The following is a 26,016-nucleotide window of genomic DNA, read 5'->3' as shown; positions in this document are numbered from 1 at the left end:
TCAGAAAAAAAGATCTGTCTCTATGGGTACCACCCAGCCATGACACATCAAGCTGCAGTAAGACTAGGTACCTCCTTTTCTATTGAGGCTAGTCACACCAACCCAGTAGGGGAAGGGCAGGCAGCAGAGTCAGAGACAGCTCCTGCTCCCTCTGTTAGGAGCCCCACAAGAAGTCCAAGTTTCACAACTGTGACACACATATGAAAGGTCACTCCCATACAGGCTTCCCTGGGTGGCAGTTCAGTCCTTGTGAGCCCCTGTGGGCTAGGTTAGTTGACTCTGTGAGGTTTTCTTGTGTCGTCCTTGACCTCCCTGGCTTCTACAATCCTTATTCCCTCTCTTAGGAGTACCCAAGCTCTACCCAGTGTTTGGCTGAGGGTCTCTGCCATCAATTTCCAACAGTTTGCCAGGTGAAGCCTTTTTGATGACAGTTGGGTTAGACGCCAGTCTATGAGTGTAGCAGAGTATCATTAGGAATCATATCATTGACTTTTTTTCTAGTTGTGTTTGGATGTATCATAGGCTTCTGGCCGATCCAGCCTCTGCTCCAGGGTCCTCCAGGAAGTGTCAGGGGTGGGCTTCCTCTCATGGCATGGGTCTCAAGCTGGACCAGCCATTGGTTGGCCACTTCCACAACTATTGTGCCTCTTTTACCACAGCACATCTTAGGCAGGACAAGTTGTAGGTGGAAGGTTTTGTGGCTGTGTTAGTGTCCTACTCTTGTTTGGTTACATGAGATGGCTGGCTCAGGCTCTGTTTACACCCCCCCTCCCCCATTGCTAAGAGTCTTAACTAGGATCACCCTCAAATTCCTGGTAGTTTCCACTCCCCCCCCCCTCTAATTGTCTCTCCCAGTACTCTTTCCCTCCATCTTCCCCACACCTGGTACTTCCTGTTCCGATCCCTAACCCCTACCCCTGTCCAGTCCCCTCTCCTTATCCATTGTGATGTCTATTCTGAATAAACTAAAACTTTGTTTGTTTGTTTATTTGTTTAAATTAGGTCCTTAAAAAAAGAGAGAGAACCTTTTAGGAGCTCAGTAGGACTCTAGAGTTCATTTGCTCCATCTCCCAAAGCCAGTAGAGCCTCCAGTCATCATGATAACCAACAGCAACGCCCCCTTCAGCTCCAAAGCCTTGAGAGCAGGCCCATTCTACAAAGAACTGTAGTCTTAATTTTTTTAAAACTTACTTTTAGTAAGGCTTCTTAAATGTTTTAACCTCCTCTAGCCCACCACCCAACAGAGGTAGTAGAAAAGAGGTCATTAGGATACTGGGGAAGTGGACCTGTTTAGAAATTGTGTTGGTGTCCCAGTTCCTTTATTGGAGCAAATCCAATCTGCGTTGTCGGGAACTCAGCAGTTCAGTTCGCAGAAATCAGCAGCGGCAGCAAATATGTCACAGATACCCCAGCAGCCCAGCTCGGTAGTGTCGGGATAGATAGCAAACATGAATCAGCAGTGGTGGCACAGCCTAGCAGAGACAGCCAGGCCTCAGCTGAATCAGCACGAGTCAGCAGGGGAGACTAGAACCAATAAGGATGCCAGGAGAAGTTCTCTGCTGCGCCTCTCTCAACTAAGTGAAGATCAGCAAAGACGGGAGACCAAAGATGTGTTGCAAAGCTAGCTATGTAAGCCCCTCTCACTGTCCATTGAGTCCTATTTATATTCCATCCAAACATCACGTGTTCTCCACGGGTCTTGTCTCACCATGTATCTTGTCTCAGCATGTGAGTCTGTCTTAGCTAACTTCCAGGTGATTCCGTATCAAGTGACATCACTCTGCCAGTCTCCTGAGTCTGCAGAAGCAGCAAGAAGCCGCTAGAACGCCACCAGAAGTGTTTTGGTGTGTTTCTCTTTATGGAGTCATGACAAACAGAACTCAGCTACACAATATAAGGCAGATCAATACATGCGAGTCTTTAGTGAAGAATCCTTCATCACGCATCCTTTTACATGCTTGCTTTAGCAGGAAAACACTCCTTCATGGGCCTGTCCCAGCAAAAAAAAAAAAACACCATCTGACACAGCTGACTTTCTCAAGAAACCATAAGTGTTCACTTCAAAGAACCACTGTCCTTGACAGAAAGAGAAGGCTCTGAGCTCTCAGCAAATGCCCCATCTGATGGCATTTGTACGTATTTGGTGAATGAATGAATGAAATGAATGAATGAGCAAACCAAATATAAGACTTGAAACAGTGGTGTGGTTGCTTCTTTCTGTAGTCTAGGTACTTAAAACTGAGGGAGGGTAATGTTGCAGGTTGAGCTCTGCTGAGAGGCTCTCCTGGGCTATAATGTGTTCATTAGGAATGGGTGTCTACAGTGGGAGCAAAGCACCTTCAGGCAGACCAAGAAATGGAAAACACCTCGGCTACCTTGGTAGGAAGCTTGGGAGTGAGCAGCCATGGTCTCCAGCTTTGAGCCAATGTTGCTTGGACATTTTGTGTATGCCTGTCAGCAGCCAGAGCAGGATGTCTTTGCAGGCATGGTGGGAAAGCTGTGATCTCAGGGGAAGTGGCTGTCTGAAGTTGAGGCCTCCCTTGTGGGAGCTGGTGGCTATACTCTGCTAACCACGTGGCTGAGCTGGGGCCAAGTCAGTCCTTGATGAAGGTTCTTGGGTGGCTCACCTGATAGAAACAGGCCATCATATCTGTCACATCGCTCGTGCTTCATAGCAGCCTTAGGACATGACTGCAATATTCATTTCCATTTTATAAATGAGATAACTGGTTTAGGAGAGTTCCTCTGTATCCTGTGTTGTAAGCAAGGACAGGAACTCAGGCCTTCTAAATTCCAGGTCCTCTTAGTGATGCCTACGATGGTTACCACCCTCCCTTCTTCCCTCCTCCCCTCTTCCCTCCTCAGTCATTCAGCTGGTATGAAGATGGCTGAGCCTCATCTGCACTGGGGCAAGCGAGCTGCTGAACACTGTCCCCTCATCTTGTTGCTTCTAGGGTTAGCCAAGGAACTTATAGGTTGATTAGCACAGTGGAATGGAGGTTTCATGCTATTATCATTTGATCAGCTTAAGGAATTAATTAAAACAACCTTTGACATGTCAGAAAGCAGCTTGCTCTGTGTCAGGTTTCTCCCATGGGTTATTTCTGGCATGGATGAGGGCCTGCGGTTTATGGCCTCTGGCAGAGTGCTCTGAGGCCTTTAGAATTTCACCTGCTAGGGTCCAGCTAGCTAGTGCCTGAGGGTGAGCAGGCTGCTGGCTGACTCAGGAACCTGACCTGCACATGGACCAGGCAGTGCTTGGCTGTGGACTCTCTGGCATCCTTTATAGGTCACTTTAGTTTGGGCTCTGAGGGGCCCATTGGGAAGACTTTCCAGCCACTTCTAGTCCCTCAGAAGGGACTACAGTTTCTTAATCTAAGTCAAGGCTTTTCCGTTACCGTTTGTTTCAATCATTTTGGCTTTTGATCAGACCTAGTGGGGATTGACTGTTGGACTAGGCCACAGGCGTATGGAGGGCAAGTGTTAGAACCATGATCTTATCAGCCCTGACTAACGAGACTGATGCAAGGTAGCAGAGCTTTTAGTAAAACAGCTGGCTATTGGGGGGCTGGAATTGTCTTACAATAACATTTCACGTGAAGGAGCTGAGTTCAGGGGTGCGGTGGGGTGCAAACAGGCTTCTGCAGCCATAGCAATTGGTTCCATAAAAGCTGTTTCCCCAGCCCAAGGGGCTATTGCTCTCAGCATTCTGACATGCTAATAGGAGACAATGGACACATTCCTCAGAGCCCCGATGGGCTGAGACACCTTTCTACTGATCCCTGGCCTGTTTGCCCATCCTTTTCTTTGAATTACTTTTTCATTTACTGTGTTTTTAAGAGAACTAAGGTCTTCCTGTTCCCTGTGACCACTCTGAGGTCACTCTTGTTGGTCCCCCCAAGCCGCCTCTCCCCCCATGTTGGCTTCTTTTCTCTTTATTTCCATAAGTCTTTCTACCACAGGCTTCCTTAAGATCTGGAGAAATGCAGGTCTGCTTTATTCTCAGGATTTATGGCCTGTGGCCTATCAATCTTCTAGAGGCCTAACTAAGTTCATAGTACAAATCACAGGGGCGGGGGTTATTTTTGAAATTAAAAATATAATTACATCACTCCCCTTTCTTCTAGTTCTCGCCATGTTATCTCCCACCCCTGTCCACCCTCAAATTCATTGGGGATGGGGAGTTTCCATCAACTTCATGAATACTCAAATGCAGAATCTAGGCTAATATGTCAAGTCTTTCACAACTCAAGATGTAGTTACTCCTAACTCAGGAGTCGTTTATATTAAGCGTGGGAGAGAGTTACCTTCTCCTTGGGACTTACAAATAACAGGAGTTTTCTAGTATGGGTGCTACCTGGTAGCTCACCTTCATCTTGCCAGGGGTGTCACCTCCCTTCCCGATGGCATGGTCAGCCCTATGGTGCCAGATGGCTAAGCCTGCTCGGTGTCTCAATTTTCTTTCCCCCAGAACTCCTTCCTGACTTGTTTAACAAGTTGGGGAATCTACCGGGGGTGGGAATGGCCTTGACATTCGTGTGGCAGAATGTAAAGGTCTGTCATCCCCACTCTGGATGCTCTCCTCAGCAGTTAGCCAGCTGTTTGTTGCTTCTTAGTGGTCTAGATGGATGCCTCTCAGGCGCGCTATAGCCTCCTGTTCTGCCTCGCCTCACTGGCCCTTTCCAAACACACTCTTATTTAACACCCATGGCCTTGATCAGTGCTGGTCTTGTTTACTACTATGTCCAAGAGGAAGACCTTGGGGCTCATTCTCCATCCTCTGCCTCCTTAGACACCGTGAGCAGTCATGTCTTGTCGTTGGTCTCCCACACCATTCACTGCTTTTACAAACCATTCTCTCTTTTTAAAATTATGTAGTTTGAACCTTGCTGGGGCTTCCGAGAGGCTGCACTCTGGCCTCTGCTGCATCCTCATCCTTGGGGCTTAGCCTCGCCATGGCTCTATTCCTAGTCCTTTACTTCTCCATTGGAGTGACAGCGCCGTCTTCACACTCCTGGGACATGTGGAAATGAGGATCATTCTGGTTATCAGAGTGATTAGCAGCTGCTGCCAGCAATTAAGGGGTGGAGCTAGAGATGGCAAATGCCATGCGTGGGGAAGTGTTTTGCATATGGAAGTGTTCTACCAGAATGCAGGTCCTGTTGATCAACAGGATCGTGCTGTGCCTTTGTGCCTGTCCTGCCCTTTGCCCAAGATGCCCTATCTTTACCTTCTCTGAAAAACTCTTACATATTTAAATTCCAGCTTAGAAAAACTGCTACATTATCTCTGAAGCCTCTTATCACTCCCCCAAACCCCCATTTTCCATGCCAAAATCAACATTATATGAATGTGACTTGAGTGTGTGTTTCCTGCAGAAGGGATGGCCTTATTCAGCTTTGCGTTCCTGCAAGAAGCACGGAGCTGCAGGCAGTTGTAAGGTAAATAGGATGGAATGGCTCTAATCACGGAAAGGACTGATCCTTCAGCTGTGTGGTTCTTGGATTCGTTTACTTGTCAGGTTTGAATTGCCTTTCCCTTCCTCCCTTCTCCTTCCTATTTCTCTACCTCTTCTTTCTCAATTGCAGCCTTTCTAATTTTGGCATGTGCTTCCTCATTACTACAGATTGGCTATCTTCCATAACTACAATCATCTGCAGTTCCTTGAGGCATTTAAGAATTAAAATAGATCTTGGCCATCTTTGCTACGAGGTGTGATTGCAGTAGTTACAAATCCTGTTTCCAAGGCAACAGCTTTCTGCTTAGGAGTAGCATGCTTTTTGTAGCTAATCTCCATTAAGAGAGAGGAGTTTTATGGCTTACATCTCCATATTCAAACTTTGTCTGCTCTATTGCTTATAAAAGGCCAGTTTACATGGGACTAGGGCAGGGATAAAAACATCTCTATACTTGCAGTTTAAAAGCCTTGCTGAACATGTTAAGCATACAGAGGTTGAGGACACACAGTAAGTACATGTATGTGTTCATGAACATACCATGTAAATAGAACCCTAGATACAAAAATGACAGAGCACCAGCATTTGAAAGCTCAATGGTTATTAGTGTCAATACTGGATGTTTCCCAACATGTATTTCTTATTTTATCTAAGATTCAATTTTTATGTTTCTTTGTGTGTATGTTTGTGCAAGAGTCTTGTAAAAGTTACAAGAGGACATATGATCCCCTGGAACTTGACTTATAGGTGGTTGTGAGCCACCCTGTGGATGCTGGGAACTGAGTGAACCCAGGTTCTCTGCCAGAGCTGTGAGTTGTGAGTCGATTCAGTGAAGGAGATGATTTCTAAGGCTCCTGAAAACTGGCTCTGTGGATATCATGCACCCTCAGAAGGATCTAGGGAAGCTCCACTTCTCTTGGCTGTTTCCCTTTCCTTTAAAAAGGAAGTAGGAGGCATGGTTTGATTCTGCAGGTAGGGAGAAAGTAGACGGGAAAGGTGTGGTGACTAGCCTTTGTGCATACAGAGGGTTAGTGATACCCTTTTGTCTGTTTATTTTGTATTGCTGGGGACTGAACCTCTGAACCCAGGGCCTTGCCTATGCCAGGCAAACTCTTCTACCCCTGAGTCATGCACTCAGCATCAAGTGATTCTCCTAACTGCCCCACAGGAAGATTCCTCTCTTCCAACCATGTTCAAAAGCCCGGGACTGTCATTCAGTTTGTGTAGGGGTGGAGGGAAAGCCCAAGTTTTAGAATATAAAATGGTTAAAAACTGCAGAGCTTTAAAGTTTGTTTAATCAGTCCTTATCCTTGGCTTCCTTAGTCAGGTAGAGTTGAGCTTGGCTTGTATGTCAGTGGCTTAACTGGCTCTTTTAAAGATGAGATTTCAACTGTAATTTTCCATTCTCCCGTGCCCTCTGGCATCTTTGTAGAATGCTCTTAGCTGTTATTTGAGGCCTTCCAAGAATTATCAAAATGAAACGGCTCCTTCAGCTTTAATGCCAGTGCTTAGCCAGACGGACTGGGGAGGATGGCGCTTTGTGGGGGTTGCCCTTCACGTGTACCAGTGTCTCCCTGAACTTAGGCTTGAGCACAGCATGCACGCACGGTGCCAGCAGTGGCCAGAAGAGGACATTGACTCCACTGCAATGAAACTACAGATGGTTGAGAGCTGCTGTGTAGGTGCTGAGAATTAAATCTAAGTCCTCTTAACCACTGTGCTGTTTCTACATGAGGTGCCACGGTGGAGAATTCTTTAGATGGCCACCTCAGGTTGGTCCCCTTCGTACTCAGCTGCAAAGCCCTTATAAGCTTCCTCTACCCGCCTAGCAGTTGTTTCTTCTGCTTAGAGAGCTATCATTTGGTTTCCTCCTGAAGATCATTTCTATATAGGGATAGGTCGTGTGCTCTACATTTAGTATACAGTAAAATACTTTACTGTTGGATTTAATTTGTGAAAAACGGAGGTGATTCAAATTGGCTTCTGTTGTTATCTGCTCATTGCCAAAGGGTTGAAATAACAGCTTTCTTTTGGTCTGTGTTGTTAATCCATGGAAAGTCATACTCTCCCAAGTAATAAAGGGAAGTGACAGCCAGCCATTGTGTGTGTGTGTGGCAACATTTATTATGCTACATTCATAAATGGTCTGTATTACAATATTCTTTACATATGAGAAACCCTACACTTAGGACTTAAGAATCACAAAGCAAACACCCAATCACCTTTATTATACAAGGCAGAGGCAGCTTAAAGAAATAAATGAAAAGGGCAACCTGAGCTTTCAGTTTTAAAATGCTTTCACTAATGACGCTTGCTTGCGTTTCTGTGGGTGCAATAGGAGGAAACCGCCTGGCTCGTGGAGCATGTTAACGAGGCGGTTTGCTCTTGTTTGGATTGGGGCTGGTGTGTGCTGAATTCCGTGGGTGGCTCACTGGGCCTTCTCAGTGTGCCTAAGATATTTTGGCTGCTGACTCTTGTCATTTTTGTCGGGGAGCCAGCTGTCCTTTTATTCTGTAAGTGGTGATGATGGTTACTGCAAAATGGCTTTGGTGTCTTTTAAAGCAAATTGTGATTTTCTTTTTTCTTTTTCCTTGAGACAAGGACCCATGTGTTCTAAGCTGGCCTAGAACTTACTGTGTATCTAAGACTGACTCTGAATTTCGGATCCTCTTGCCTCTATTATGGGCTCACACCCTCAAGCCCTGTTTATTTAATGCTGGATATCCAGGGCCTCCTGTGTTCGAGGCAGCACTTTACCCTGAGCTAAATCCCCATCCCAAATAGTGAAGGCACTGAGGAGCCTTGTATTAGTCAGGGTTCTCTAGAGTCACAGAACTTATGGATAGTCTCTAGATAATAAAGGAATTTATTGATGACTTACAGTCGGCAGCTCAATTCCCAACAATCGTTCAGTCACAGCTGTGAATGGAAGTCCAAGGATCTAGCAGTTACTCAGTCTCACGCAGCAAGCAGGCGAAGGAGCAGGAGCAAGAGCTAGACTCCCTTCTTCCAATGTCCTTATATTGTCTCCAGCAAAAGGTGTAGCCCAGATTAAAGGTGTGTTCCACCACACCTTTAATCCCAGATGAAAGGCATAGCCCAGATTAAAGGTGTGTTCCTTAACTCGGAGATTCAATCTTCTGGAATCCATAGCCACTATGGCTCAAGATCTTCAAACCAAGATCCAGATAAGGATCTCCAAGCCTCCAGATAAGGGTCACTGGTGAGCCTTCCAATTCCGAATTGTAGTTCATTCCAAATATTGTCAAGTTGACAACCAGGAATAGCCACTACAATCCACCCCTTGTCAACTTGACACAAATAATATCTCATGTTCACATGAAACAATAACAAGGTTGTAAATACGCCTAACATGATATAACTATCCCTCGTACAATCGCAAACGCATTAGTAAATTTACAATGGGCATTCATATTACTTTATAATCCTCGTTTCTGCAACTGGTTACGTGGCCTTAATTGGTATTTATAACTACCTTCCTCTACTACCCATTCTGTATTTCCTTCACCTTCAGCCAGCACCTCAGCAGGTCTTGGCTCTTTTCCTGGAGGATTGACCCATACCTTCATTCCTGATGGGTCTGCGTCCTTTGTCATCCTGCTTGGATTAGGCTGTTGTAGTTTCCCATTGACTTTAATCACAGGACATGGTAGTACTAAGAGACGCCCTAAGGGATCTCCTGCACTCCAGACATAATCTTGCTTACCACCATTGTGAAGAGGTAATCCAATTTCCCCATGGTAATCTGGATCTATCACCCCTCCTAACACTGTTATTCCTTTTTTAGCCTGTTGGTTTAAGGGCATTAGAAGCCCAAAATGACCAGGGGGAAGTCTGAGCTTCCAGTTCAATGAAATGTTTGTTGTAGCTCCTGGTAGGAGCACTCCCCTCTCTGGAGCCAAAACTTCTAAGCCAGCAGAACCTAGAGTTATGGGGACAGGAAGCAAAAATTTTCCTAGAGGGTCACTAGGAGTGATAGTAAGTGGAACTATTCCGTTTTCCACCCCTTGATTCCTGGACCCATGAATCCTGGCTATGGGTGAAACTGTACCATATATCGAGCGCTGATTCAAAGCATATACTGCCTTCTGAAGAACTCTGCCCCAACCTTCCAAGCTGTTACCACCTAATTGGCACTGTAACTGCGTCTTCAAAAGGCCATTCCATCTTTCTATCAGACCAGCTGCTTCAGGATGATGGGGAATGTGGTAAGACCAGTGAATTCCATGATCGTGAGCCCACTGTCGTACTTCTCTGGCTGTGAAATGAGTTCCTTGGTCAGAAGCAATACTGTGTGGAATACCATGACGATAGATGAGGCATTCTGTCAGTCCGTGAATGGTGGTTTTAGCAGAGGCATTACGTGCAGGAAAGGCAAATCCATAACCAGAATAAGTATCTACTCCAGTAAGAACAAAACGCTGTCCTTTCCACGAAGGAAGTGGTCCAATGTAGTCAACCTGCCACCAGGTTGCTGGCTGGTCACCTCGAGGAATGGTGCCATATCTGGGGCTCAGTGTTGGTTTCTGCTGTTGGCAGATCTGGCAATCAGCAGCAGCAGTAGCCAGGTCAGCTTTGGTGAGTGGAAGCCCGTGTTGCTGAGCCCAAGCATAACCTCCATCTCGACCACCATGACCACTTTGTTCATGTGCCCATTGAGCAATGACAGGGATGGCTGGGGAGAGAGGCTGACTGTCCACAGAACGGGTCATCTTATCCACTTGATTATTGAACTCCTCCTCGGCTGAAGTCACCTTTTGGTGAGCATTTACATGGGACACAAATATCTTCACATCCTTTGCCCATTTGGAGAGATCTATCCACATACTTCTTCCCCAGATGTCTTTCTCACCAATTTTCCAATTGTGATCTTTCCAAGTCCCTGACCATCCAGCCAATCCATTGGCTACAGCCCATGAGTCAGTGAATAATCGTACATCTGGCCACTTCTTCTTACAAACAAACTGTAATACCATGTGTACTGCCCGAAGTTCTGCCCACTGTGAAGATTTCCCTTCACCTGTGTCTTTCAAGGTTGTCCCAGAAAGGGGTTGTAATGCTGCAGCTGTCCACTTCTGGGTGGTACCTGCATAACGTGCAGAGCCATCAGTAAACCAGGCTCTAGTCTTCTCCTCTTCGGTCAGTTGATCATAGGGAACACCCCATGAGGCTATAGGTGCATGCTTGGCAGCAGATGGCATTGTAACAGGAGTAGAAACCATAGGCATTTGAGCAACTTCTTCATGTAACTTGCTTGTGCCTTCAGGACCTGCTCTGGCCCGATCACGTATATACCACTTCCATTTGATAATAGACTGCTGCTGTGCGCGTCCCACTTTATGACTTGCAGGGTCTGATAGTACCCAGCTCATGATGGGTAGTTCAGGTCGCATAGTAACTTGGTGTCCTATTGTCAAACGTTCAGTTTCCACTAAGGCCCAATAGCAGGCCAAGAGCTGTTTTTCAAAGGGAGAATAGTTGTCTGCAGATGATGGTAGAGCTTTGCTCCAAAATCCCAAAGGTCTTTTCTGTGATTCACCTACAGGGGCCTGCCAGAGGCTCCAAACAGCATCTCTATCAGCCACAGATACCTCAAGTACCATCGGGTCTGCTGGGTCATATGGTCCAAGTGGTAGAGCAGCCTGCACAGCAGCCTGGACCTGTTGAAGGGCCTTCTCCTGTTCCAGGCCCCACACAAAGCTAGCAGCTTTCCGAGTCACTTGGTAAATAGGCCTAAGTAACACACCCAAGTGAGGGATGTGTTGTCTCCAGAATCCAAATAGACCCACTAAACGTTGTGCTTCTTTCTTGGTTGTAGGAGGGGCCAGGTGCAATAACTTATCTTTCACCTTAGAAGGAATATCTCTGCATGCCCCACACCACTGGACTCCTAAGAATTTCACTGAGGTAGATGGTCCTTGAATTTTGGTTGGATTTATTTCCCATCCTCTGATACGCATATGTGTTACCAATGAGTCCAAAGTGGTTGCTACTTCCTGCTCACTTGGTCCAATCAGCATAATGTCATCAATATAGTGCACCAATGTGATATTTTGTGGAAGATCCAAACGATCAAGATCCCTTCTAACTAAATTATGACACAGGGCAGGAGAGTTAATATATCCTTGAGGCAAAACTGTGAAGGTATACTGTTGGCCTTGCCAACTGAAAGCAAATTGCTTCTGGTGGTCCTTATGGACAGGTACTGAGAAGAAGGCATTTGCCAGATCAATAGCCGCATACCAGGTGCCAGGAGATGTGTTAATTTGCTCAAGTAAGGAAACTACATCTGGTACAGCAGCTGCAATTGGAGTTACTACCTGATTTAGTTTTCGGTAATCAACTGTCATTCTCCATGATCCATCTGTTTTCTGCACTGGCCAGATAGGAGAGTTAAATGGAGATGTGGTGGGAACCACCACCCCTGCATCTTTCAAGTCCTTGATAGTGGCAGTAATTTCTGCAATTCCTCCAGGAATACGATACTGTTTTTGATTCACTATTTTCTTTGGCAGAGGCAACTCTAAAGGCTTCCATTTGGCCTTTCCAACCATAATAGCCCTCACTCTACAGTTCAGGGAACCAATATGAGAATTCTGCCAATTTCTGAGTATATCTATCCCAATTATACATTCTGGAACTGGGGAAATCACCACAGGATGTGTCCGGGGACCTACTGGACCTACTGTGAGTCGGACATCAGTCAAAACTCCATTAATTACCTGCCCTCCATAAGCCCCTACTTTAACTGGAGGGCCACAATGTTTCTTGGGATCCCCTGGGATCAGTGTCAACTCAGAACCAGTATCCAGCAGACCCCGAAAAGTCTGATTATTTCCTTTTCCCCAGTGTACAGTTACCCTTGTAAAAGGCCGTAGGTCCCTCTGGGGAAGAACTGGAGAAAGGGTAACAGCAAAACCTTTGAGTGTCTTATCAAGATCCTTCCTCAGAGGAACCTGGCCACCCCTTCATTCAAGGGGTTCCGGATCTGCAAACTGTCTCAAGTCTGGAAATTGATTCACTGGCCGAGATTGCTGTTTACCACGATCTAATGTAGCCTTTCTTTCATTTGTTTGAGAATTTTCCTGCTTATACAGATCAAACAAATATGCAGTAGGCTTCCTATGTATTTCATTCCTGGAAACACCATGATTGATTAGCCAGTACCAAAGGTCCAAGCGAGTCATGCCATTATAAATTTCACCTCTCCTGTGCTGACCATTACTGGGTATGTTATTATAAACATTCTTTTGTCTACGCTGTCCATTATAATAACTAGGATCACCTTGTCTCCGGCGATTCAATGCTGCCACCTGGCCCTTGTTACCTCGGGATCCAACTAAACCCAGTGAATTTAATTCATCTAATTGAGCAGAAGCATCTCCAATGCTAAGATCTGGCACAAGGAAAAGGGAAAGAACAAAACCCTTCAAATGTGCTGGTGCCCCTCTCACCAATTTGCGTCTTATAGAGCTGGTGAAAGGCATATCTTCTGGACCTTCCCATTGTGGACAATTATGCTTTACACAATATATCCACTCTAGCATTGCAATTTCCCTAAGTCTTAAAATCCCTTCATCAACACTAAGCCACGGAATATCAGGCATCTCCAAGTCATTTCCAGTAGGCCATCTTTTGATAAACACCTCAGCCAACCATTCAAACAAACTTTTGACACCTTTTTTAACTATGCGAGCTTCCGTATTAAACCTAGAATCTCTACTCAGAGGACCCATGTCAATAAACTCAGCCTGCTCTAGTTTTATGTTCCTTCCACCCTTATCCCACACCCTTAAAATCCATTCCCACACATATTCACCAGGTTTCTGCTTGAATGAATTAGCAAACTCATTAAGCTCCTTAGTAGTGTAGCGAATTTCCTCATGGACTATACTTTCTACCTCCCCTCTAGGAGCCTGTTTTGCTTTGAGTCTGGTTACAGGTCTAGAAGAAACTATTGGTGGGCCGTGAGCAGACTCTGCAAAATTAATTTCCTCATGTGGGGAAGGCATTATTTCAAGAGGTGGGGCTGAGGGTACTACTTCCTCAGGTGGGGCAAACCCTTGAGAATCTGAGGATTCAAAATTCTCAGCTTCAACATGGTCTTCCCACACATCCCCGTCCCATGTTGTAGGATCCCATTCTTTGCCAATTAGAGCCCTTACTTTAACTGTCGACACACTCTGAGGCTGAGACTTGAATTTTCTCTGTAGTTCAGCCAACCTTACAATGAGAGTTTCTGTTTGATTTTCTGCAACTTGAGCTCTATTGCTACAAGAGAGAAGATTCTCCTCAAGGACACACTTAGCAACTTTTAGATCGTTTACTTGTGTCTGGAGCCTTTCGATTTTATCACACAACTCCTTCCTTTCATTCATCATTTTTTCCACAGATACTAAGAGCAGCCAGCCAGTAAAATCATTTTTCGATTTTTTTCCCATCTTGTAGAAAGCTTTGTGCACTGAATCACCTAATTCATTAAGAAAATCAAGGGCATTAGCTTCTTTAAGTTCGGAATATAGTTTCAACCATGGGTCTTCAAAATTCTCTGAGCTCCCAGGAGGGAGAGAATCTGGAGAGGTTTCAATATTTGAAAGTGCTGGTGGATCAACAAGCCAATTCCAGTATTTTAAAAGATTCATCCTTGTACTTCTGTTACTCTAGAACCACTCCTGGTACCAACTTCTGTATTAGTCAGGGTTCTCTAGAGTCACAGAACTTATGGATAGTCTCTAGATAATAAAGGAATTTATTGATGACTTACAGTCGGCAGCTCAATTCCCAACAATCGTTCAGTCACAGCTGTGAATGGAAGTCCAAGGATCTAGCAGTTACTCAGTCTCACGCAGCAAGCAGGCGAAGGAGCAGGAGCAAGAGCTAGACTCCCTTCTTCCAATGTCCTTATATTGTCTCCAGCAAAAGGTGTAGCCCAGATTAAAGGTGTGTTCCACCACACCTTTAATCCCAGATGAAAGGCATAGCCCAGATTAAAGGTGTGTTCCTTAACTCGGAGATTCAATCTTCTGGAATCCATAGCCACTATGGCTCAAGATCTTCAAACCAAGATCCAGATAAGGATCTCCAAGCCTCCAGATAAGGGTCACTGGTGAGCCTTCCAATTCCGAATTGTAGTTCATTCCAAATATTGTCAAGTTGACAACCAGGAATAGCCACTACAAGCCTATACAACCTGACCTGATAACTTTGACCTAGGTGTATGGCCCAAGTGTACAGAGTCTGGCGTTTGATTCTTCTTGAGCTAGAAGAATGGCACCTCCTTAGACTCAGCTGTTAGGAGGAGGTTATGATGATTCTCCCATTTGATTCTATTCTGTTTTGGTTTATTTGAGTCAAGGTCTTGGTGGGTAGCCCAGGCTGGCCTAGAGCTAATTCCCTGGCTTGAGTCCTCTGAGTGCTGGAGTTACAACAAGTGCCACCACACTGAGGCAAGGGTCTAACTTTACAAATGATGGGGAAGACTCTGGTGCCTGGACTTGTGTTGCCTTAATGACTGCACACAGGTGTGATGTGTGCGTGCTGGGTGACTGACACAGGAGATAAAACAGACTGCTTTCTCCTTCTGGAAAGGTGCCCGGCCTGAAGGATTGCTTTACATGTGATTTTGTATATATGTAAAAACTGCAACTAGAATCTCAGAAACATGGCTCATAATAGCAAAGGGACACCAAATCCCCACGGTTGCTCATATCAGGAAGTTTACAGTGCGTCCTAGGAAATGGCTGCTAGTGGGCACAGTGGTGAGCGCACATAATTTGACATATGCCAGGTAGAGTATGGAGGATCAAGCACTCAGGATTATCCTTATCTATGAAGTGAGTTCAAGGTCAGTCTGAGTTATATAAGATCTTATCTGAGTCTCTTCCCCCTAGCCCCCCAAGTGGCTAGTCAAACGAAAAAACAATGGCTGGATTCATAGTGTCTCGCGAGATGTGCGTTAGGCTGTGCAGTTGCTGGGCACTAACAAGGCAGGAACTGATTTAACTCTGATCTGTAGTGGTCTGAGCACAAACTAGCCAAGGCTGGAAGAATGATTCCACAGAGCTTTCTCCCTTCTGCACATGGTGGGGGCGAGCCTGTGTGCGTGCATGTGTGTTTTACGTGTTTTAGTATAGCTTCCACTTTTTTTTTGGCAAAGATGGTTGCTTGAATTTCTGCTCTAAAATCTTGAGCAGAGATAGCAGGAAGAGGGCATAATCTCTTCCTTTTAAGAGCGTTTTGTGGTCAAGGGCCCATTGGTCAGAACCAGTCACATGCTGACTTATCTGCAAGGGTGGTTGAGAAATAAATCTTCCCCTAGATAGGCATGTGCCTGTCTGAGTGTCTATTAGTGTGGAGGGAATGGAGAATGTACGTTTAGGAGACACCCAGGGCCTCTGCTGGGGAGGAATGCTGACGCTTGCCCCTTACGGCTGTGGTTCTCAGACATGCTTGAAATTGACACATGTCTCTTGGGAGGCATGATGATTATTCAGTGATTGCCCCAGCATGTCATGCAGTGCTCTCTTTCTGCTGAACGTTGGTGCTCAGACATCTATGTTAGGAAAGTAACTGTGGAATGTACTGTCATTCTTAAGTTAAAAGCACGGTGCTTTCTTTACGCATTCTTTTGTGGGAAGGTTGGACTTATTTTAGCAAGTAGAAGTTTTAATAGAGAATTTCCATGTGCACAAACCCACATGTGTCAAAACGAGAAAAGGCTTTGCAAAGGCTGACCTCCAGGGATGAAGTAAAAATATTTCATTCTGGATGGGAATTGGATTCTGGCACTGCCAGTGGTCAGTAGTTAGAGCTGATTTCATGGCGCTGATTCTAGGAACGGGGCCAAAACATTCAAAACTCACTTGTAGACCCTACTCCCCTCACTGACCATATTAACACACATTATAGTTTGGCTCTGGGCTCTGTAATGATTCTGTTAAAATAGAGCAATATTTCTTGTTTTTCTACAAGGAGATGGGGCCAGAACGCTCTGCCTTTATTCTCTCTGGCTACTTCCTGTCTGGATTTTGTTTATTGCTCTCTGCCCAGACTGCTCTGTCAGAGGGAACTATTACATGACCAAGAAGGTTTGTTTGTATAAAAGTGCTTGAATATTTTGTTTTAGATGACAGGGTGATCTGTCCCTGATATTTGGATTCTCGTTGTAAAGCCTAGCACGTATCATATTTGATAGAATTTAAGTTGAGAGTTCTAGTTATGTGTGTGCATTTTACATATCTGTTTTCCCTCCAGTTTTTTTCATATTCCCATCACACATGGAAAATATGGTTTTGATATTTGAGACTTTTTGGGTCCTAGTCTTCTCTTAGGGGAAGACTTGGACTTGTTTTTTTGTGAGTATCTCAGAATAATCCAGCAGGCCTCCCTGTCTCCTGTTGGCTTCATCATATATATTGTGGCTCAAAACATCTTTGTTTTGTTTTGTTTAGCCACAAAATGTCTTATATTCTCTGGGGTCCCCGTTGCAATTCCACATTAAATAGGAGATCAGTAGTAAATAGCTACAACAAAAGATATAGAGAGTCCACAGTCATCAAAGCTTCATCAATGGCACGGAGGTGGCAGGGGAAAGTTTGCTTTAGAAGAGGTTGTTTCGGGCTGGTGAGATGGCTCAGTGGGTAAGAGCACCCAACTGCTCTTCCGAAGGTCTGGAGTTCAAATCCCAGCAACCACATGGTGGCTCACAACCATCTGTAACGAGATCTGACTCCCTCTTCTAGAGTGTCTGAAGACAGCTACAGTGTACTTACATATAATCAATAAATAAATCTTTAAAAAAAAAAAAAAAAAAAAAAAAAAAGAAGAGGTTGTTTCTCTTCTGGTATTTTTATTTTGAGTTGGCAAGAAAGTGTTTGGTAAATTTCCCTTTGCAGGATTGTTTGCTTCAGGTCTCTGTGCATCTGCCCTAATTGTCTGTGGGGGAGCCCATTGAAATGCAGGATTTTGCTCAGACCACATAGAGTGACCTGTTTTCTTTATTAGGAGACACTAGTTTTAATAAGTTACTCTCTGCTTATGGATCCAGGGTGGTTGGTTATCTGCACTGGAGACACTTCAGGAGTTTTAGGGAGAGCCCAAGGAAGGCAGCCTCACTTGGTGGGTGGGGAGTCTCAGTGTTAGGGACCTGGTCCATTGGGCCCACAGTGATCTGCAGAGCATCTTGCCTGTTGAATTAAAGACCATGCATTGCAAGACAGTTAAACAAACAAACAAACAAACAAACAAACAAACAAAAAAGATTTGAAAAAGATTTGGAGGTAATGTGTAAACTTTCTCAAGTCCTCTCAGTGGGGTTAGATCAGCTTATACATAGATGGGAATTAGATGCTATGCAGTGGTCAGACAACCTTGGTAAAGGCAGGCAAGTGGAACTGAGACCCTAGCAATTGAAGGGCCACTGCTTCAGAACTGGATCTTAGCCTCCCAGATTCCTTCGCTGCCTGTGTTTGTTTTGCTTTGTAGATTGGCTTTAAGAAGGGGGCTGCCTCTTCTGGCCTGTTGTGTTCTCTGCTAGCCCTGGAAGGGGGATGGTAGAGCATGGGTGTCGGGGAGGGGTGAGGAAGAGGAGGATGTGGGGAGGAGTGGGAGGGGAGGCTGAGAGGAGAAGTAAGGAAGAGTTGGAGAAGCTACATCCAAGCTTATAGTGGCACCTGTGATACTAGAGTCCCAGGTCCATACTTCTTCAGCAATGGACATTATTGGCTCTATCAGAGTGTGGGATTCAAGGCTGCTTTGCCCAGTTTAAGAGCCTAGAAGGAAACTTTTGGGACTGTCTTCAGGTTTTAAAAGGAGGTTGAAACCTCAATCATGGAAATTGATTTCTTTGTATTAGTGTGTTGGAAGTTGCTCCTTAGAGATCTGGAGCATCTAGGGTTATCTACTTAAAGCAACAACTACATTCCTATCCCGCTAAGAGAGCTGAGGAAACAAAATGAGATATCTTGAAACACCATTTAAAAGAGCATGGAGCAATCACTAATCATTAAGGACCTTAATGCCAATCAAAGCTACAAAATGAGATGTGCCTCATATCCATTACAATGGCTATCCAACCAATTAACTGAAGAAAAGCCTAGATTAAACAGGAAATGATGCTGAGGAGAACTTGGAGAAGTGGGAAACCTTGTGAATTGCTGGGAGGAATTTAAAATGCTGTGGACTATACAATGGGACAATAGTATGGATCTTCCTTAAAACAGTTAAGCAGAATTGTTTCCAGCCAGTAATCCCATTTATAGGTGGTGCACCAACAGATGATCATAACAGATTATTTACAATGTCCTCAAACTGGAAGCAACTCACATTCTAGTGACAGATCAGTGGGTCAATAAAATGTATTTTAACTGTACACACAGGGTATTATTAATTAGCTTTTGAATGAGGGATTAAGCTGTAGATCAGTGGGGAAGTACTTGTTCTAGCATCCAATGGGGTCTTGGGTTCAATATTCTGTGCTGGAAAACAACCAACCAACCAACCAACCAACCCCAACCACCCACAGTCAAGTCAGGAAAGGTTGGTGTACATTCCAAAGCTGTGAAAGTAGCTGATGATCATGAAAATGAAGCAGTACCTGGACATGCCAGCCCAATTCTAAGAACAGTCTACGTACACAGGCTTGGGTTTAAAACACAGGTCCTCAACCTGAGCCCATCTTGGGACCTGCATGGTGGTGTGGCATGGCCATTGTACTCATGGGTTCACAGCAACTGTGGGGACCTGCATAAGACCTGCATAAGATGGGCCCTGTCAAAATTCTATCAGGCACTTTGAAGGCCCCACCCCCTCCTTTAGGAGCAACTAGCAATAAGATTACTGAGTGAACAGTCATTTTCTTTAGCAGTGTAGCCACCAAAAATTTCCCTATGTTCCTGTCAATATCCCATGGCCATTGCTCATGGAAACTATCTTAAACTCAGTGGGTGTGGTGGCATGAATATGCTTGGCCCAGGAAGAGGTACTATTAGAAGGCATGGCCTTGATTAAGTAGGTGTGGCCTTGTTGTGTTTGTTTGTTTGTTTGTTTTTTCGAGACAGGGTTTCTCTGTGTAGCCCTGGCTGTCCTGGAACTCACTCTGTAGACCAGGCTGGCCTCGAACTCAGGAATCTGCCTGCCTCTGCCTCCCAAGTGCTGGGATTGAAGGCGTGCACCATCACACCCGGCAGGCATGGCCTTGTTGGAGGAAGTGTGTCACTGTGGGTGTGGACTTTAAGACCCTCCTCCTAGCTGCCTGGAAGCCAGTCTTCTAGATGTCTTTAGATGAAGACATAGAATTTTCAACTCCTCCTGCACCATGCCTGCTTGAATGGTGCCACACTCCTGCCTTAATGATACTGGACTGAACCTCTGAACCTGTAAGCCAGCCCCAATTAAGTGTTGTCGTTATAAGAGTTGCCTAGGTCATGGTGTCTGTTCAGAGCAGCAAAACCCTAACTAAGACAGTGGGTCACAACAAAGCAAACAGAAAGACATGAAAGTGGAAGGGGGGATTGCTGGAAAGAAAGATTTAGTGAGCACGTGAAAAGAGTGAGAAGGAGTAACAATGTGGGGTGAAAACACCAAATTCAGTATTTACATGTATGAAACTGTCAAAGAATAAGACAAAAGCAATGAAGAACCTGGATGAAGCTTGACAGAATGGTTCAGGGAACATTATGTTCAGTGAAAGGAACTGGACATGAACTAACTAGATGACATGTACTGAGGTATCTAGGGTGGTCAGTTCATGGAAGTGGGAGGTATAAGAGTGACGACCAGGGTCTAGGGGAGAGGCACAGGATCTGTTGTTTGGAAAGCGTTTCAGGTGAACAGGTTCTAGAGGCGGAGAATTGTGGTGACTGCCTAAGAGAGTGCAGGGACTTCATTATAATTATAATTAGCCCATAGAGTTTGTTATGTACATTTTCCTATAATATAAAGGAATTGTATTAAAGTAATGAAGAATTCTAAGGTATGAAGAAAAATAAGTGGAGCCAAAAGAAGTTGTGATTCTTCCCTCCCCAATTCTTTTAGTTTTGTTATTATTATTTATTTTTACTTTGTACACTTTCAATGTTTTTTAAAGAATATCTCTTAACAACAACTGGCTCTGGACTTGGTGGTGTGTATGCCTGTAATCCAAGCACTTGAAGTGGAGGTAGAGCTGTGATATCTGTTCTCAACATAAAACCCCAAAGCAAAAACCCCTCAAAGACTTTTGTCAAATTATATTGAAATCAGAAATATCCAGCTCTGCCAGTGAAGTCTTCATTGATATCTGTGTTTGGCTGGATGATTTCCTGGGTAAAATGACCTAAAATGTACTCGGTCTCCTGCCCTGGGGAATTCTGGAAAGTGATAGCTGCCACCGTGCAGGTCCCAGGATGGGCTCAGGTTGAGGACCTGTGTTTTAAACCCAAGACTGTGTACGTAGACTGTTCTTAGAATTGGGCTGGCATGTCCAGGTACTGCTTCATTTTCATGATCATCGGCTACTTTCACAGCTTTGGAATGTACATCAACTCTCCCTTTCCTGAACCTTGGAGGTATCTGAGGCCTGAAGATAGCTTTTCTTCTTTCATTGTTGACTTTGTCTTTAAGCTTTGATCTCATGAGGCAGCTGAAGCCCCTGACAGGTCAGTTTGTTGTTAGTTGATGGTACCGTGACATTTAGGACTAGGGTCATGTGGGTAGCTCAAAGTTCACAGGAAGTAATTGGCCCACACTCTCAGCAGCTTGGCTTGTTTATAGGCTACAGCCTTGGGTCACTTCTCCTGTGTCATTTTCTAAAACAGCAAGGCCTTTGCTTTAAAGCTGTTTCAGCTGGGGTTAGAGTATTGGCTGTATATGATGCCTTAAACAGTGGCTCTTGAAGATGTCTGAGCACAGCATTCTGTTTCCTGTTCGTCTTGTCTTGTTTGGTTTCTTTCTGGTACAGTATGCCCTGGAGGCAGTGCTACAGGGTGCCCTGAAGGAAGTGTTACAGAGTGCCCTGGAGGCAGTGCTACAGTACAGTGTACCTTGGAGGCAGTGCTACAGTGTGCCCTGGAGGCAGTGCTACAGTACAGTGTACCTTGGAGGCAGTGCTACAGTGAGCTTTGGAGGCAGTGCTACAGTGTGCCCTGGAGGCAGTGCTACAGTACAGTGTACCTTGGAGGCAGTGCTACAGTGAGCTTTGGAGGCTGTGATACAGTGTGCCCTGGAGGCAGTGCTACAGTACAGTGTACCCTGGAGGCAGTGCTACAGTGTACCTTGGAGGCTGTGATACAGTGTGCCCTGGAGGCAGTGCTACAGTACAGTGTACCTTGGAGGCAGTGCTACAGTGTGCCCTGGAGGCGGTGCTACAGTGTACCCTGGAGGCAGTGCTACAGTGAGCTTTGGAAGCTGTGATACAGTGTGCCCTGGAGGCAGTGCTACAGTACAGTGTACCCTGGAGGCAGTGCTACAGTGTACCCTGGAGGCAGTGCTACAGTGTACCTGGAGGCAATGCTACGGTGTGCCCTGGAGGCAGTGCTACAGTGTGCCCTGGAGGCGGTGCTACAGTGTACCCTGGAGGCAGTGCTACAGTGAGCTTTGGAAGCTGTGATACAGTGTGCCCTGGAGGCAGTGCTACAGTACAGTGTACCCTGGAGGCAGTGCTACAGTGAGCTTTGGAGGCAATGCTACAGTGTGCCCTGGAGGCAGTGCTACAGTATACCCTGGCGGCAGTACTACAGTATAGTGTGTCTTGGCTTTGTTGTTTTCAGGTAGGGAGGGTATGCTTGGATATCTGATATTTGACTGGGGTGAGCTCATATGTGTCTCCTGTGAAGCTGTTAGTGAACAGGAATCACATATTAGAACCTTAAGATTAAAAGGCCTTCAAAGGTACAGATTGGATAACTGGAGCCTTCTAGGGAGACACCTGACATCTAGGATTTTAGTCCTCCCTGTCTTGGGGTTCAGAATTCTGGATGTAGAGCAGCTTGATCCATTATTATCTTCCATGTGCTATTTTGCTGCTGCTTCTCACTTTCCCTGTTGAATTTAGTTTTTCTGCTCATCTAGAGAATTCCAAGAAAGTGCTGTGTATTGCATCGAGTTCTACTTGAAAATGACATCACATGTTAAACATGGTCCCCACAAAGAATGTATCAATTAAAAATATTTTAAGACTCCTTTCTGAATAGTTTTGTAGTTTTCAACCAGGTAGGTCAAGAGTCCTTATTTTTAAGCAGTGTACATAGGCAGAGGGATACACTATTGCTTTATCTTGTGCAAAGTCCTTAAGCAAGAGCAAGGTCCTGCTGTTTGCGTTATGTGACGACAGGCAGGGGCATGGTCAACTGAGCCAGCATTCCAGGTCTGCCCTCCTGGTTCACTTGTTTTGGACAATATGCAGTTGTTCATGGGACACTCTGGCTGGGGACCATAGGCCACTTCCTTTCACACCATCAAGAGAGTGGTGGCAGTGAAGTGTCAGTCACTTTGCTACTGCAGAGTGGCAAAAAAGAACGTCAAAGTGCTATCCAGGACAGGCCTGCAGTTTTCCTTTGGACTCATAACTTGTAATTTTCAGATTCTCAGTTCCAAACTGTCAGTTAAAGGCATTGTTAGGTCTGCTTTCTTCTTGCTAGGTAAGCAGAATTCCTAGTTTACATTCAAGCAAGAGCTTGCGTGGTTGTTAATTGAGTTTGGTATCTTTCTCTACCTCAGAATTGTTGAGGCAAAACATAATTGAGCACAAGATTTGTATCATGTGACTTAGGCCTAGGCAGCCATGTTTTGTCTATGATTTTTGTACCTATGTTTCTCAAATGAGTGCCTTGTGACATGCTGAGGTGAGCACCTCAGGCAGCCGATCCTCCTCTGGGATCTCGGTCCCAGAGGATGGTCCATGGTTTAGAGTCTGCAGGGAGAGAGGAGACAAATTTCCTTCCATTTCTTGCCTTGGGTTTTTGTCTGCACTGTCTTAATTGCTTCCATTTCTGAAGACCATCCCTTTTGGATTTTATAGAAAGTCAGGGCTGTGTTTTTGGACCTCAGTAATGGAATACCTGCCAAGGAGAGACAAACTCTTGCTCTGTTCATCTCTCTCTCATATTCACAATATTAGGACCCTGCTTGGCTTCCCTAAAGTGGCTGTTTCCCTGGTTTAGACAGCTCTGGCCCAGGGCCTTTGGGCAGCACACTGGATGACTGGTTCTCAGGGATGGCTTTTGGATGTGTTTCACAGATGGCACCTAGAGCATTTTGAATAGATAGATATTCAAATAGATGACAGATATGCACCTCATTGGATATCTAGTATAAATGTTCTCTAGAAATATCAGTTTTAATTACCTGGAATATTTTTTACTAGCATATACTAATGACATATAATGTATGATTTCATTATGATACTTACATACATGTGCATAATGAATTTCAATCATATTCCTCCCCATTCTTTACCCTCTCTTGTCATCCCTCCAACTTTTGATAATCTTCTTCTTCCCAACTGGTCTTCCTCCTACTGTCATGTCTTCTTTGTTTCTTTCTAACAACTCAAGGAGTTTCCATAGGGTTGTTTGAAGGAGCCTGGATGGGAGTTTATAGGAGCATGGATAGTGCCAGTGGCTGCATCACTGAAGCAAATGCCTCTCCTGGCCCATCCGCTCTTCTCTGTGTATAAGAACTCAGGGAGAGGTGAGGCCTTATGAGCTCCCCCCCAACTCCCATGACAGGGTGGCAGGCCCAATCTTGTAGCGGTCTTGTACAAGTAATTAATCTTCTGTGCGTTCAGAAGTTCAGCAAATATATCATGCCAGGGAGTGAGGCTTCTATAGCACTCCCCCTCCTTCCTGCCCCCACCTTCCTCTCTGGCGTTTCTATTTTTTTCTGCCTTTCTTCAATGATGGAATATCAGCTTTAGACATAGTTTTAAAAGAAATGTAGTTTTTGATATTAACCCAAATACACATGTTTCTTTTCTTACCATATTGAGGGACTAGGCTAGAACATCTGCAAACATTCTAAAGATAACCACAAGGGGACACGTGGACCACCATGCTCTGCTGATATTAGGAGTCTTTTGTGGGACAGCTTAAGAAATACCGAAGTCTCTGTCCAGTCACAGGATCCAGCTACAAGTCTGACCTGAGACCCTGCAATAAGATACAGAATACCTCTGCTTGTTTCAGTTCATGGGGCCTGAAGATTTGCTTCCTGTGTAGTGCAGAATTGGGTAAAGAATACTCCCACTGGGGTGGCTGAGCTAAGAAATATTAATGTCAACTCTCAAGGGCCCTGGATAGATCATAAATGTTATTTCTAGAATGATGAGGAATAATAAGAGCTTTCTCTGCTGGAGATGACAGTGTGCTTCTGGACAATTTTCTTTTATCTTGTTGCAGGCAGGCTCACAGAGCGTCTCTACCTGCTCCTAGCCCACCTCATACAGCATGGTTTTCGTTATCCGAGGGCAGCAGAATGTAAGCTAACCCGAGTGCCTCATCCACATATGGCTAGGGCCCCTGCTGGCATACTTTTTTGGGATGAAACATCTATATGGACAGACCTGGAGAGTTAGTACAGAATCAACTTAATAAAACATCTGTATTAATATCCTCCCCGTTTTCAGTTTTTTTCTTTGTATAATTCAGAATACAGAAGTTGATGTTATTGGAGACATTATTGAACTACCGTTTTATTGACATATGTGGGATGAGTAGGTAATATATAATAATTGCATAATGCACATATCAGCGTTACTGAATACATTGACTATTGTGTTTATTAACAACTTAGACTAAGTTAGTAATACTGTATAGCTGACAGAAAGGAGTGCTCAAGGCAGCTGACAGATAAATTGGAAGTTCCACCAGATTTTGATTCTCATTTATTTTCCCTTAAAGCATGGATGGCTTCCACAAAACACTAAATCTTGAAAAATAAAAATTATTAATGGATGTCCCACCTTCGCCCCTTCGCCCTGGAAGATTTTGATTATTTTTGACTGGTTTTTAAAAAAATAAACCAGCCACTGGGCATGCTGGCACTCTGTTCTCAGAGCAGAGGCAGGTGGGTCTCTGAGTTTGAGGCCAACCTAGTCTACATAGTTCCAGGACATTCAGGACTAAATAGACCCTGTCCCAGAAAGCAAAACAAACAGTATGCCCCCAAACAACAACAAAACACACACCCAGTGAACAAAGCACAACCAAAAATTTATACTAGAACAGAGAGTTCTTGATTCCTTCCCTTCAGGGAATATCCTGGAGATAAATTACAATTAGGTTGTAGGTCCTGAAACAACGTGATAAAAGTCCCAAGGCCAGGAGGGCTGTTTGGGACTTCATGTGCTATATAGGAGTCAGACTTGCTTCGGCTCTGCGGTGGTGTAGGTAAAGGGTTAGTTAAGAGTAAATTGTCTTTTGGGAGCTCTTTCTCAAACACTGCAGAAATACTTAGCGGCGTGTAAGAACATAAATATTAGCTTATGGTTCTTAAGGCTTAAAGTGGGAACTGTTGAGGAAAAAATATTTGAAAACTTGGGGAATATTTTTGAAAGTGTGGATTT

General features: G+C 44.7%; 1 protein-coding gene across 9 annotated transcripts in view; it reads left to right on the top strand.

Moving 5' to 3' along the window:
* Nucleotides 1-26,016, top strand: part of Ankrd44 (ankyrin repeat domain 44) — a 283,644-nt gene that overhangs the window by 24,512 nt on the left and 233,116 nt on the right. The window lies entirely within an intron of this gene.

This window comes from Mus musculus, chromosome 1, assembly GCF_000001635.26.
Source record: "Mus musculus strain C57BL/6J chromosome 1, GRCm38.p6 C57BL/6J".
Classification (NCBI taxonomy): domain Eukaryota; kingdom Metazoa; phylum Chordata; class Mammalia; order Rodentia; family Muridae; genus Mus; species Mus musculus.
Note: the sequence above shows the minus strand (reverse complement) of the source record. Positions and strands in the feature narration are given on the sequence as shown.